The 16212-nt window shown below is 44.5% G+C and overlaps 1 pseudogene; it reads left to right on the top strand.

Annotated features, from left to right (window-relative positions):
• Positions 1 to 1155: 1155 nt before the first annotated feature.
• Positions 1156 to 2044, top strand: LOC110502060 (cyclin-dependent kinase 5 activator 1-like; annotated as a pseudogene).
• Positions 2045 to 16212: the final 14168 nt, after the last annotated feature.

Genomic DNA, 16212 nt, shown 5'->3' with positions numbered 1-16212 from the left:
CCAGCCCGACAATGCCACCAGCCATACTGCTTGTTCTGGGAATGATTTCCTGCAAGACAGGAATGTCAGTGTTCTGCCATGACCAGGGAAGAGCCTGGATCTCAATCCCATTGAGCACGTCTGGGAACTGTTGGATCGGAGGGTGAGCGCTAGGGCCATTCCCCCCAGAAATGTCCGGGAACTTGCAGGTGCATTGGTGGAAGAGTGGGGTAAAGTCTCACAGCAAGAACTGGCAAATCTGGTGCAGTCCATGAGGAAGAGATGCACTGCAGTACTTAATGCAACTGGTGGCCACACCAGATACTGACACTATTCCATTTCTCTTAGTCACATGTCTGTGAAACTTGTTCAGATGATGTATCAGCTGTTGAATATTGTTATGTTCATACAAATATTTACACATGTTAAGTATGCTGAAAATAAACGCAGTTGACAGTGAGATGACGTTTCTTTTTTTGCTGAGTTTATATTTTCAGAGTAGCTTTTCCAACATTGGTTGTACATTATATAATGTACTTACTTTAAAAACCCTAAATTCCCCTAAAAGTATGCCTTCCCCTGTAGGCCCTTACAATACTTTTAATTTGCTCAAATTATTCATATTGCTTTGCGCCATGTAAGTCTAGATGTTTAAAGTCTTCTTAATGAGGTGTTTGATAGGATTAAGTCATCTACTTATTGCGTTATCTATCAATGGAAGCTTGTTCTCGAAAATGATATCCAATAAAATGTAATGTGGTCACTGATTATCTCTCTCATTGGTCCAATCAGCTGACAGTCTTACCCTATGTATGGGGGTTGGCCAATTCTTCAGATTTGAACAACTAGTCCTTGTTTACAGAATTATCCCTGCTGCTTTTGACTGTCTCTAAATTCCTCACTCAGTGTAAAGTTCTGTCTGTTTACTGTTGAGTCTTGTGGGGAAGTGTGTTCTACAGAGTGGTGATGTAAGAGGCGAGCATCACCTTCTGGAATTTCACCCATCAATATCCACTTGACTCCTAGCAGCATTTCCACCGTCTACGATATGGGTCCGCATAGTCAATGGACTTAAGTCTGCGCTCTGCGTTAACCGCCACCGTATCCCGGAGCGAATTCTCTGCAGGGGAGGAACGTCATCTCTCCAGGCCGTAGCTGTGAAGAGAAGATTATATGATGGGAACGGTGCTCTCCATATACCCTACAACAAAGAATGAGGCTATTCTGGATGAGGGGGGGACCATGCAATTAAAACAGGGGGCGTAAAAAAGCAGTCCATGCTTGTCTCAGCTCTCACATTTAAGAAAACGGTTTTCGAATCGACCAAGAAAAAGAGTCGCAAGAAAGTCATCCCAAACGCCTCACAGGTGAACAACAGCCACGTAAATCAGCTTAATAATGAAAATAACAAGAAATCCCTGCAATCGAGTACGGATGGTAAGAAAGGACCACTCACTGTACCAGTGCCGATGGTTACTACCCAAAGTCTTCAACCCAATCAACCCCAGGTCCCCTCTAAGAATGTGGAACTCTTAGCTGTCCAAAAGCAACCTAGCAAAGTAGACCTCCTCTCACCGAGGTGTGTGATTATCCAGGCATCGACTGGGGAGCTGTTACGCTGTCTGGGAGAATTTACATGCCGGAGATGCTATAAATTGAAGCTCACTTACAGTGAGGTCATTATATGGTTCCGAAAAGTCGACCAAACCCTTCTCCTCCAAGGCTGGCAGGACCAGGGATTCATTACAACGGCTAACTTGGTTTTGTCTACCTGCTCTGTAAGGTATCAATACCCGATGATCTCGATAGCGCACCCGAAGTCCATAGTGTCTTCCTGCTCGGTCTCTATTTATCCTACTCGTACATGGGTTGCGAGATATCTTACCCTCTGAAACCCTTCATGATTGTGGCCAATGACGATAATTTATAGGATAGTTCTATGAGCATCATCAATAACACGAGTGCCAAAATGTTGCAGTTAAATGCAGACCCTTACTTTTTCACGGCGGTGTTTCAAGAGATAAAAGATGAAGGAAAGTCTAGGGACAAAGACTTGGACCATTAAATCAAAGGAGAACTCTGATGAATGTTCCACAAAACCAATGGAGTTGTGGTTTGAATACAATATTTATCCGTTTTCAAGGCCAAGGCCTACTAGATTGGAGAATCCAGTCTATTCGTTTCTAAACTATTCATGTTGACTTGTACCAGTGTTAAAGAAAACTGTAGTAGCCTACGGAACAACTGATGTATTCCAAAAGTAGGCATATCTCATTTGTAAACTTTTGCAAAAACTGTAGGATTGTCACAGGGACACTGTGGATAATAGAAATGTCTGCAAATACATCAATATATGGGTAATCTAGCGTAGTTTTATAATTATCTGGGTGTTCAGTTATGTAGATCTGTTGTGGGCAAGAATAGCAGCATGTTATAGGTCAAGATGCTGAGCAATCCAATGTACTGAATAGCCTTTCTTTACTCATCGCTCCCGTTGAAGCCTATTCTAGCCCTTTGGACATGATGGAATGGAATGTATAACTAAAGAGATTATTTATCGTCATTTGTGCCAATTAAAAACTGGTTTACATGAAATTATAGCAGATTGCCTTCATTGGCAAAAAATATTATTTTTTTGTATAATTTTTTTATTGAGCCATTTTGTTGATGTACTTGTTGAAGCAAAAAATATCAGTTACACTGGTTTCTGAATGTATTGTGCCCTATTTGTAAACTTGTAATGGTGCAAGAGCTGGCAGCTGCTTTTCAGCATTGTAGGGGCATCTATCCAATCACCCTGGTCTCAGAGCATTTTGTATTATTCTGTACGTACATCAGAACACTCCATCTAGTATGACATGTTGAATTTTGTGAGGTTACAGAAGGCTACTTAAGGCAGAAATAAAAGGAGGATGTTTGGTCGAGGTGGATGGGTGAACGTATAACGCAAACATCTAGAAACACAAATGTTGCGAGCTTGAATCTCATCATGGGCAACCTGAGCATGTTAGCTAATTAGCTACTTTGCACCTACTTAGCATGTTAGCTAAACCTTCCCTAACCCCAAACTTAACCCTTTTAGCTAACCCTTCACCTAACCTTAACCCTTTAACCCAACTCCTAAATTTAACCATAACTCCTAACCGCTAACCCCTAGTCTAGCTAATCTTAGCAAGCTCGCTAACGTTAGCCACCTAGCTAGACTTCGTAACATATCATACGTTTTTCAAATTCATTACATATTGTACATTCAGCAAATTTGTAACATATAATACAAATTGTATTCATAATATAGCATACGCAATGGGTGATGGACATCCACAAATTAATACATACCAAACGAAATGTAACATATCATAATAAATGGAGGGTCTCAGATTTAAGAAATACGAAATGCTCTGAGATCAGGTTGCTCTGCATTGAAACATTGGAGAAGATGTGCAGCTATTTGCACAGTCTGAAAGAAGGCCAAGCCAATATAATGTATTTAAGCAACAAGGCACGCTGGGCAACCCATTTACCTGTGACTGTTTTCATGATACAGCACTGCCTCGGGTGCCTTATTTATTTTATAAAATGGTTACCAACAAATAAAAAAGTCTGTTCTGGACATGGGGACTGTGAAGAGACCTCTGGTGGCATGTCTTGTGGGGTATGCATGGGTGTCCGAGCTGTGTACCAGTAGTTGAAACAGACAGCTCGATGCATTCAACATGTCAATACCTCTCACAAATACAAGTAGTGATGAAGTCAATCTCTCCTCCACTTTCAGCCAGGAGAGATTGACATGCATATTCAGAATTTTAGCTCTCTGTGTGCATCCAAGGTCCAGCCGTGCTGCCCTGTTCTGAGCCAATTGCAATTTTCCTAAGTCCCTCTTTGTGGCACCTGACCACATAACTGAACAGTAGTCCAGGTGCGACAAAGCTAGGGCCTGTAGGACCTGCCTTGTTGATAATACTGTTAAGAATGTAACGCTTTATTATGAACAGACTTGTCCCCATCGTACCTGCTGTTGTATCAATATGTTTTGACCATGACAGTACAATCCAGCGTTACTCCAAGCAGATTAGTCACCTCAACTTTCTCAATTTCCACATTATTTAGACACCCTAAAGACTGCACATCATGGTTCACCATCAGCCACAAACATCTTAAGAATAAGCTACCAGCCAAACAAGCTTATAAACAATGTAAACACATTTAAATCTTTCCTTACATACAGTGCCTTGCGAAAGTATTCGGCCCCCTTAAGTTAATACTTTGTAGCGCCACCTTTTGCTGCGATTACAGCAGTAAGTCGCTTGGGGTATGTCTCTATCAGTTTTGCACATCGAGAGACTGAATTTTTTTCCCATTCCTCCTTGCAAAACAGCTCGAGCTCAGTGAGGTTTGATGGAGAGCATTTGTGAACAGCAGTTTTCAGTTCTTTCCACAGATTCTCGATTGGATGCAGGTCTGGACTTTGACTTGGCCATTCTAACACCTGGATATGTTTATTTTTGAACCATTCCATTGTAGATTTTGCTTTATGTTTTGGATAATTGTCTTGTTGGAAGACAAATCTCCGTCCCAGTCTCAGGTCTTTTGCAGACTCCATCAGGTTTTCTTCCAGAATGGTCCTGTATTTGGCTCCATCCATCTTCCCATCAATTTTAACCATCTTCCCTGTCCCTGCTGAAGAAAAGCAGGCCCAAACCAGGATGCTGCCACCACCATGTTTGACAGTGGGGATGGTGTGTTCAGCTGTGTTGCCAAACATAACGTTTTGCATTGTTGCCAAAAAGTTCAATTTTGGTTTCATCTGACCAAAGCACCTTCTTCCACATGTTTGGTGTGTCTCCCAGGTGGCTTGTGGACAGAGTCTCCCACCTCAGCTGTAGATCTCTGCAGTTCATCCAGAGTGATCATGGGCCTCTTGGCTGCATCTCTGATCAGTCTTCTCCTTGTATGAGCTGAAAGTTTAGAGGGACGGCCAGGTCTTGGTAGATTTGCAGTGGTCTGATACTCCTTCAATTTCAATATTATCGCTTGCACAGTTCTCCTTGGGATGTTTAAAGCTTGGGAAATCTTTTTCTATCCAAATCCGGCTTTAAACTTCTTCACAACAGTATCTCGGACCTGCCTGGTGTGTTCCTTGTTCTTCATGATGCTCTCTGCGCTTTTAACGAACCTCTGAGACTATCACAGTGCAGGTGCATTTATACAGAGACTTGATTACACACAGGTGGATTGTATTTATCATCATTAGTCATTTAGGTCAACATTGGATCATTCAGAGATCCTCACTGAACTTCTGGAGAGAGTTTGCTGCACTGAAAGTAAAGGGGCTGAATAATTTTGCACGCCCAATCTTTCAGTTTTTGATTTGTTAAAAAAGTTTGAAAAATCCAATAAATGTCGTTCCACTTCATGATTGTGTCCCACTTGTTGTTGATTCTTCACAAAACAATACAGTTTTATATCTTTATGTTTGAAGCCTGAAATGTGGCAAAAGGTCGCAAAGTTCAAGGGGGCCGAATACTTTCGCAAGGCACTGTATTTTCATTTAAATTCATACAATTTTGTTCTTCCACCAGAAGATATAGTAGGCTTGCGGTTGATGTAGAACGCCTCCTGGTGGCCATGTTGGAAGACCACCGCATTCATTCTTCTGACAACAACAGCTGAGTGGCTACAAACTGCATGATAACAGTGCCTAAAACTAGTTGATTCATCACCTCTGTCATTTTCTGTGGAGTATTTGGCTGCTCTGGCAGATTCCCCCAACCCATAAAACCCCATTGGTGACATCAACGAGATAAGACTCAAGAACTGTCAGAAAAGAGAATGAACCTTTTGGCCCGTCAAGACCTCAACACAGACAGCAGTCAATACAAGGTTTGCTATGATAATTTCATTACTGTTCAGTCAAATCTGATCGATTTCGAGTTTAGTTTCGCTGTTATGATAAGCAGTTGTTTACAACAACACTAAGTTAGCCAAAATTAGCTAGCTTGTAGTCTAGTTATTAGCATGTGTCGCTTGAGTTTCATGTTTTGGGGAAGCAATTTTTTCACCCTTTATATCAAAGGATTGCATGCATGCATCTAGCATCGCATTGGCAGATTAATGTAAACCTGAGGAGTAGATTGGAAAGTGATAATTTAGGCTAATAATAAGCACGTAGTGGCATAGGTTTATAGGCTATACCAGAGACATTTATTTCCTTTGCAGGGGGGAAATGTAGCCTTTGATAAACATTTAATGCAATTCTACTACACTTTACATGACTGGAGAGGAGAATCTTTTTTAATACGATTGTAGTCTAGGCCTACTCTACTGACACTGACAACAAATAAATAAAAACAATCTCGTCTTGAAAGCAACCATGTAATCTAGAATGAAAAGTGATAAAAGGGTAAAAGGGATTCAGCTTTTGTCAAATTAACGTAAACATTTATATTTTTGCATTTTAGCTAACCCTAACTTTTTTCCTAAACTTAACCTAATTCTCCTAATCTGCTATGAAATGTCAAATATTACATTCATTTGACAAAAGTTGGATACCTTCTAGCCGTGATCAGGTGTGCTTCTCATTTGTTTATGAACTGTGGGTTCACCAGCTGACCTCTAATCAAGACACCCATGTCAACGGATTCCCACTGTGGAGATGAGCAATGCTGCAGCAGCATCAGATTCTACTTCTACTTTGTCTTTTTCCAGATATGAAAGGACACATCCGTCAGTTATACGAGATTGTCATATGCTGTGCTTTGGACAATCTGAATGATTCTGTTGAGCCATTTCAGTGGAGAGCACATTCACCTTGTCATCATGACATACGTGCCCCCTTAAACTGTGTGAATATACAAAGTGTAATTTGGAACATGTAAAATAATATTGTTGATATTGTAAACATACTGTATTTTAATAATAGGCTATATTGTTGTATGAGTGGAGAGAGAGAGAGAGAAAGAGAGAGTGTGTGTGTGTGTGTGTTCTGGAAGTAAAGCTGTTGCTGAGGCAGTGATGACGTGAAGGGCCCCTCATCCACTTTCACGTCCTAAGCGTTTCGCCTTCATCTGTTGGCTATTTGCATCCTTTTTATGCAATATATATTAGAATAAATATCCTGGCCATACAGTTAACAGTCTCATAACATTAGGGGGTGGTTGGATAGTCTTTAAATAATCAAGGGACTTTACGCATTTCAAGAGAGTGAAACACTGATACATTATGGATATTTGCGGCTACTAGAAACCCTGTTAACATACTTGGTCTATAAAGATACACATTTCATTTTGGAAATACATTTTGGTCATGACAATAACTTATGTGAGCAGTATGACAATGACCAACTTTACTCTGAAAGGTTGGATTGTATCTTCATGAGACAATGTGGTTAACATTGATACAAGAGGAATTCCCCAGAACTAGAACACGTGGGCCAAAGGCTCCTCCAGTTGATTGGTTGGAATTTGCTGCAGTCTGATAGAAGTGTCTGTGTGACGACGGGGTAGGCTGCAGTCAGAGCTTTGTCGGGTCCTAGGAATGTATAATCGAATAGGGTGCCATTTGAGATGATAGCCCGGGTCTGATGGCCGGCTGGCGCATTCCTCTCCTCTTCCTCGTCTCTATAGTAACCAGTGGATTACTGAATGACCATTGGCCACATTGTCACATCAAGCATTGGCCGAAGAGCAACACTGCAGACAGAGCCCACTGTGGAATCAATAAGAACACTCATCCACAATGTCTGAGTGTGAGATGACCCATGTACTGTGGGCGGATATAGGCCTGGTAATGTGGGCGGATATAGGCCACATTAAGTTTCCAAAGCTTCTTTATCTATCATATTGACCTAGGTAATGTCTAATGGATTAGAAAACAAATTATGCAGAATGTCATTGTAGTGGTGCTGAGGTATAGCTTGGTGGTTCCGTCTGTTTTTGGTATTAACCAGCTCTTTTCTGTTTTCATTCCCATCCTCATAACAAAATGGATTTCTGAGAGAAAGTCCACATGAAATACAACATTAGTCAACACTTCCATAAATTCCCTTTGACCTGACAAATTCATTGAATACAGTTCAGTGTTCAACTCCATAGTAACCGCCAAGCTCATCACTCAGCTAAGGACCCTGTGACTGAACACCTCCCTCTGCAACTGGATCTTGTTCTTCCCCGTGTGGTGAGGGTAGGCCACAACACATCATCCACACTGACTCTCAACACAAGGGCCCCGCAGGGGTGCGTGCTTAGTCCCCTCCTGTACTCCCTTTTTCACCCACGCCTGAGTGGCCGCACACGACTCCAACACCATCATTAAGTTTGCCAACAACACGACAGTGGTGGGCCTGGTAGACACACACCAACACAGTCATGAAGAGGGCACGACAACGCCTCTTACCCCTCAGGAGGAGGCTGAACAGATTTGGCATGGGCCCTCAGATCCTCAAAAAGTTCTACAGCTGCACCGTTGATAGCACTGACCCACCATTCTCTACAACACTGTCGTTCTCTACAACACTGTAGTTGGACAAAGTTAGCTGCACTTTAGATCTCTAGTACATAGAGATCTAGGATCTTAATTTGAGCCAGTTTGAGTCAGCAGGAAAATAATACTGCAGCATCAGGAAATTATTATGTGGATTATAATTAACTGACATTTTTTGTAGGGGTTGGTACAATTTTCATTAGGGCAAATTAAGTGTGAATTTTCAAAGTGGAATTTACAAACTTTAGAAGCCTTTTTAAAACTCAAATACACTACAAGTTCTCGGCAGCAAAAGAGTGTGTCACGGCGTTCGTCTGTTGAAAGAGGAGCGGACCAAAATGCAGCGTGGTGGTTACTCATGTTCTTTAATGAAGAAGAACAAACAAATACAAAACAACAAACGTAACGCGAAAACCTATACAGCCTATCTTGTGACAAATCTTGTGACAAATGACTAAATATGGTTCCCAATCAGAGACAACGAGAATCCCCTGACTGATTGAGAACCGCCTCAGGCAGCCATAGACTATGCTAGACACCCCACAAAACCCTAAGACAAAAACGCACCACAAAAACCCATGTCACACCCTGGCCTGACCAAATAAATGAAGACAAACATAATATACTACGACCAAGGCGTGACAAACCCCCCCCCCCCCTAAGGTGCGGACTCCCGGACGCACGTCAAAACAATAGGGAGGGTCCGGGTGGGCGTCTGTCCATGGTGGCGGCTCCGGTGCGGGACGTGGACCCCACTCTATCAATGTCTTAGTCCCTCCTCCTCGCGTCCCTGGATAGTCCACCCTTGCCGCCGACCATGGCCTAGTAGTCCTCACCCAGAACCCCACTGGACTGAGGGGCAGCACGGGACTGAGGGACAGCTCGGGACTGAGGGACAGCTCGGGACTGAAAGGAAGCTCAGCACTGAGAGGAAGCTCAGCACTGAGAGGAAGCTCAGGCAGGTAGTTGGATCCGGCAGATCCTGGCTGGCTGGCGGTTCTGGCAGATCCTGGCTGACCTGGAAGAGTCTGGTTGACTGGCGGATCTGGAAGAGTCTGGTTGACTGGCGGATCTGGAAGAGTCTGGTTGACTGGCAGATCTGGAAGAGTCTGGCTGACTGGCAGTTCTGGAAGAGTCTGGCTGACTGGCAGTTCTGGAAGAGTCTGGCTGACTGGCAGTTCTGGAAGAGTCTGGCTGACTGGCAGTTCTGGAAGAGTCTGGCTGACTGGCAGTTCTGGAAGAGTCTGGCAGTTCTGGAAGAGTCTGGCTGACTGGCAGTTCTGGAAGAGTCTGGCTGACTGGCAGTTCTGGAAGAGTCTGGCTGACTGGCAGTTCTGGAAGAGTCTGGCTGACTGGCAACTCTGGCTGCTCCATGCTGACTGGCTGCTCCATGCTGACTGGCTGCTCCATGCTGACTGGCGGCCCTGGCTGCTCCATGCTGACTGGCGGCCCTGGCTGCTCCATGCTGACTGGCGGCCCTGGCTGCTCCATGCTGACTGGCGGCCCTGGCTGCTCCATGCTGACTGGCGGCCCTGGCTGCTCCATGCTGACTGGCGGCCCTGGCTGCTCCATGCTGACTGGCGGCCCTGGCTGCTCCATGCTGACTGGCGGCCCTGGCTGCTCCATGCAGACTGGCGGCTCTGGCGGCATCCTGCAGACTGGCAGCTTCGGCGGCATCCTGCAGACTGGCAGCTTCGGCGGCATCCTGCAGACTGGCAGCTCCTTGCAGACTGGCAGCTTAATGCAGACTGGCAGCTCCTTGCAGACTGGCAGCTCCTTGCAGACTGGCAGCTCCTTGCAGACTGGCAGCTCCTTGCAGACTGGCAGCTCCTTGCAGACTGGCAGCTCTGAACAGGCGGGAGACTCCGGTAGCGCTGTAGAGGCGGAAAGCTCTGGCAGCGCTAAACAGGCGGAAGACTCCGGCAGCGCTGAAGAGGAGGAAGGCTCTGGCAGCGCTGGACAGGCGAGGCGCACTGTAGGCCTGATGCGTGGTGCTGGCACTGGTGGTACTGGGCCGAGGACACGCACAGGAAGCCTGGTGCGGGGAGCTGCTACCGGAGGGCTGGGGTGTGGAGGTGGTACTGGATAGACCGGACTGTGCAGGCGCACTGGAGCTCTTGAGCACCGAGCCTGCCCAACCTTACCTGGTTGAATGCTCTCGGTCGCCCTGCCAGTGCGGCGAGGTGGAATAGCCCACACTGGGCTATGCAGGCGAACCGGAGACACCGAGCGCAAGGCTGGTGCCATGTAAGCCGGCCCAAGGAGACGCACTGGGGACCAGATGCGTAGAGCCGGCTTCATGGCACTTGGCTCGATGCTCATTCTAGCCCGGCCGATACACGGAGCTGGAATGTACCGCACCGGGCTATGCACCTGCACTGGAGACACCGTGCGCTCTCCTACCTGGCGTAGCCATACTCCCTGTTAGCCCCCCCCCAATAAATGTTTGGGGCTGACTCTCGGGCTTCCATCCGCGTCGCCGTGCTGCCTCCTCATTCTCCAGGCTGATCCCAGGGTCCTTCTCCGAACAATTCATCCTCCCATGTCCATTCCTCTCTTTGTTGCTTCTGCTGTCGCTGCCTGTCACCACGCTGCTTGGTCCTGGTATGGTGGGTGATTCTGTAACGGTGTTCGTCTGTTGAAAGAGGAGCGGACCAAAATGCAGCGTGGTGGTTACTCATGTTCTTTAATGTAGAAGAACAAACGAACAAATACAAAACAACAAACGTAATGCGAAAACCTATACAGCCTATCTTGTGACAACAGAGACAGGAACAATCACCCACAAACACACAGTGAAACCCAGGCTACCTAAATATGGTTCCCAATCAGAGACAACGAGAATCACCTGACTCTGATTGAGAACCGCCTCAGGCAGCCATAGACTATGCTAGACACCCCACAAAACCCTAAGACAAAAACGCACCACAAAAACCCATGTCACACCCTGGCCTGACCAAATAAATGAAGACAAACATAATATACTACGACCAAGGCGTGACAGAGTGATCGAAATAAAGATCATACATCTTTACACTGAGACAGAATCAGACAAGCTGACCAGTCATTGCTTCAACTACACCCCTTCTAATCGGGGATTATTTCAGACAAGACCCCTGTAGCATTTTCGCAAGTTTCTCCTTAGATAGGCCAGCTGCAAAGTCAAAAATGGCTGTATTGTACAAATGTAATTTAAGGTTAGTGTTAGGCATTAGGGTTAGAAGTGTGGTTAAGCTTAGAGTTAAGGTTAGGTTTAAAATCTGATTTTATGACATTGTTGCTGTGCCAGATAGTGACCACTCTGCAAAACTGCCTCCAGATTAATGACGAAAAATGCTAGAATGCAACATTTTCACTCCGATGATGTAATACAAAGTCAAAATATCTGTGCATGAGCTTCATGTCTATGAATAGTAAAATCATTCATGTCCTATTTAGATGGGTGTTTTAATGTTGATGTGTATATATTAGGTTAATATTTATCTTAAATGTTGTACTGACTATAGTGAAAATCCATCTTTTGGTCTTTGTGCCACTGTGGTAGAGGTATGACTTAAATGCAAAGTTCAACTAAATGGAAACTAAAGTGGAACAAGGAACATGAGGGATTATGGGCTATTCTTTTCACTTACTATAACTGCCACTCCTAATCTGTTCAACAAGATTATACCTGATCCTGCATGTACTTGCAGTCAACTCGACTAGCTACAGTATAGGACACCACTCAACTGCAGCTATATTGACTGAGCTTAATCCACTTTAGCCCTGTTAACAGTGAATGGGTTGAGGTAAAAGATCACGCTGTGGGTGGTAGAACGCGCAGTTGTGAATGGTAGCTGAGGACACAGAGTCATGTTTACCATTGAGAGAGAAAGGTGACTCCCTCTGCTGAAAATGTACGACGACTAACACTTCTAGAAATAAAACAATGGATGACCAACTGACTAAGAATAGTGATCCCTGAATTTCAACAACCTACACATTTATCTGTGTCCCTGTTCTTGTACTGCACCTTATGGATGATCAAAACTAAATTACGGGCGCCCAACCAATCACCGCCCAAACAGATCCACAGATGATGCAATCACTATTGCACTCCACACTGCCCTTTCCCACCTGGACAAAAGGAACACTTATGTGAGAATGCTATTCATTGACTACAGCTCAGCGTTCAACACCATAGTACCCTCAAAGCTCATCTCTAAGCTAAGGATCCTGGGACTAAACACCTCCCGCTGCAACTGGATCCTGGACTTCCTGAAGGGCCGCCCCCAGGTGGTGAGGGTAGGTAGCAACACATCTGCCACGCTGATCCTCAACACTGGAGCTCCCCAGGGGTGCGTGCTCAGTCCCCTCCTGTACTCCCTGTTCACCCACGACTGCATGGCCAGGCATGACTCCAACACCATCATTAAGTTTGCAGACGACACAGCAGTGATAGGCCTGACCACCGACAACAACGAGACAGCCTATAGGGAGAAAGTCAGAGACCTGGCCGGGTGATGCCAGAATAACAACCTATCCCTCAACATAACTAAGACTAAGGAGATTATTGTGGACTACAGGAAAAGGAGGACCGAGTACGCCCCCATTCTCATCGATGGGGCTGTAGTGGAGCAGGTTGAGAGCTTCAAGTTCCTTGGTGTCCACATCAACAACAAACTAGAGTCCAAACACACCAAGACAGTCATGAAGAGGGCACGACAAAGCCTATTCCCCCTCAGGAAACTAAAAAGATTTGGCATGGGTCCTGAGATCCTCAAAAGGTTCTACAGCTGCAACATCGAGAGCATCCTGCCTGACTGGTTGCATCACTGCCTGGTATGGCAATTGCTCGGCCTCTGACTGCAAGCCAGTACATCACTGGGGCTAAGCTGCCTGCCATCCAGGACCTCTACACCAGGCGGTGTCAGAGGAAGGCCCTAAAAATTGTCAAAGACCCCAGCCACCCCAGTCATAGACTGTTCTCTCTACTACCGCATGGCAAGCGATACTGGAGTGCCAAGTCTAGGACAAAAAGGTTTCTCAACAATTTTTACCCCCAAGCCATAAGACTCCAGAACAGGTAATAAAATGGCTACCCGGACTATTTGCATTGTGTGCCCCTCCCCCCCCCCCCCCTCTTTTTACGCTGCTGCTACTCTCTGTTTATTATATATGCATCGTCACTTTAACTATACATTCATGTACATTCTTCCTCAATTGGGCCGACCAACCAGTGCTCCCGCACATTTGCTGACTGGGCTACCTGCATTGTGCATTGTAAGGGATTTTAGATCGGGTGAGCAGAAGGACTTGGGTTCCTGTATGTTGTTATGATTACACCATGAGTCGTTAATCATAAAGCATACACCCCCGCCCTTCCTTTTCCCAGAGAGGTGTTTAGCTCTGTCGGCGCGATGCATGGAGAAGCCCGGTGGCTGAACGATTCCGACAGCATATCCCAAAAGAGCCATGTTTCCGTGAAACATAGGATGTTACAATCTCTGATGTCTCTCTGGAAGGCAACCCTGGCTCAAATTGTGTCTACCTTGTTGTCAAGAGACTGGACATTGGCTAGTAATATACTCGGGAGTGGTGTGTGATGTGCACGTCTACGGAGCCTGGCCAGGTGGCTGCTTCGTAGGATGGCATATCACTGCAGAATACTGTGGTAGCCATGCTGATTAAGTGTGCCTTGAATTCTAAAGAAATAACTGACAGTGTCACCAGCAAAGTACCCCCACACCATCACACCTCCATGCTTCATGGTGGGAACCACACAAAGACACAGCGGTTGGAACCAAAAAATCTCAAATTTGGATTCATCAGTCCAAATGACAGATTTCCACAGGTCTAAATTCCATTGCTTGTGTTTCTTGGCTCAAGCAAGTCTCTTCTTATTATTGTTGTCCTTTAGTAGTGGTTATTGTTGTCCTTTTGCAGCAATTTGACCATGAAGGCCTGATTCACACAGTCTACTCTGAACAGTTGATTTTGACATGTGTCTGTTACTTGAACTCTGTAACTCATTTATTTGTGCTGCAATTTCGGAGGCTGGTAACTCTAATGAACTTATCCTCTGCAGCAGAGGTAACTATGCGTCTTCCCTTCCTGTGGCGGTCCTCATGAGAGACAGTTTCATCATAGCGCTTGATGGTTTTTGCGACTGCACTTGAAGAAACTTTCAAAGTTATAGAAATTTTCCGGGTTGACTGACCTGTCTAAAAGTAATGGTAGACTGTAATTTATTTTTACTTATTTGAGCTGTTATTGCCATAATATGGACTTAGCCTTATTAAAAAAACGTCTTCTGTATACAACCCCTACCGTGTCACAACACAACTGATTTTCTTTCCAGGTCTTGAAGCTGGTTGAGAGAATGCCAAGAGTGTGCAAAGATGTCCTCAAGGAAAATAGTGGCTTTGAAGAATCTAAATAAGGAAAACCCCGGGAATGAGTTGGTGTATCCAAACTTTTGACTGGTACTGTCTATTACATTTTTTTGTAGGTTTTAGCATAGCTTTAAACAGTTTAGATCGGTATACATATCTTGCTTGTGCTCCGTTTTTAATATTTTGAAAGTGAATGTCATTGTTATAGGGACATTTCCTTTAAGTGTTCTATAGTGTGAGAACAAGAATAGAGAGAAACTGAGATCATGCCTTGGCCTCTGTTGGTCTGTCAATGTGCAGACAGAGGGAGAGGAGACCGGGTATTTGAAATGGGTCTGGTGTTTCGAGCGCTGCCTGCCTGACATCAATAGATGGCTCTATTGATATACAGGTCACACACACATACACTGCCATGTTCTTATCAGCGTCCTCACAATATGCAACCATGTGGGAGGCATTCTCCATCTATGACTTCAAATGGGCTCCACAGACAACGAGTGAATAGTTGTTTCTCTGGATCTCAAACCACTGACAGCACTGCATGTCTAGATGTAGGTTTAGGTTACATACAAGCTTATGTGAAGTAATTCTTTACCAGATACAGGCAATCTGACATGGAATGCATGTTGACCCATACCATCAATATACTGTAGTTAATCCACAATAATAACCTAAATGACAGAGTGAAAAGAATGGAGCCTGTACAGAAAAAAAATCTTCCAAAACAGGCATCCTGTTTGCAACAAGACACTAAGGTAATAATGCAAAATAATGTGGCAAAGCAATTCATTTTTTGTCCTGAATGCAAAGTGATATGTTCGGGGCAAATCCAATATAACACATTACTGAGTACCACTCTACATATTTTCAAGCATAATAGTGGCTGTAATGTGTTATGGGTATGCTTGTAATCGTTAAGGACTGGGGAGTTTTTCGGGATAAAAAAATAAATGGAATGAATCTAAGCACAAGCACAAGCAAAATCCTAGAGGAAATCTGGTTCAGTCTGCTTTCTATCAGACACTGGAAGATGAATTCAGCTTTCAGCAGGACAATAACCTAAAACACAAGGCCAAATCTAGACAGGAGTTGATTACCTCGAAGACAGTGAATTTTCCTTACTGGCCGAGTTACAGTTTTGACTTAAATCTGCTTAAAAATCTATAGCAAGACCTAAAAATGGTTGTCTATCAATGGTCAACAACCAATTTGACAGAGCTTGAAGAATTTTGAAAGGAATAATGGGCAAATGTTATGCAATCCAGGTGAGGAAAGCTCTTAGAGACTCGCCCAGAAAGACTCACATCTGCCAAATATGATTCTAAAATGTATTGACTCAGGGGGTTGAATACTTATCTAATCAAGACATACAGTAGTAGTG

This window comes from Oncorhynchus mykiss, chromosome 22 (assembly GCF_057628025.1).
Source record: "Oncorhynchus mykiss isolate SJ-2025 chromosome 22, ASM5762802v1, whole genome shotgun sequence".
Taxonomy (NCBI): Eukaryota; Metazoa; Chordata; class Actinopteri; order Salmoniformes; family Salmonidae; genus Oncorhynchus; species Oncorhynchus mykiss.
This window is presented reverse-complemented; position numbering and strand designations above follow the sequence as displayed.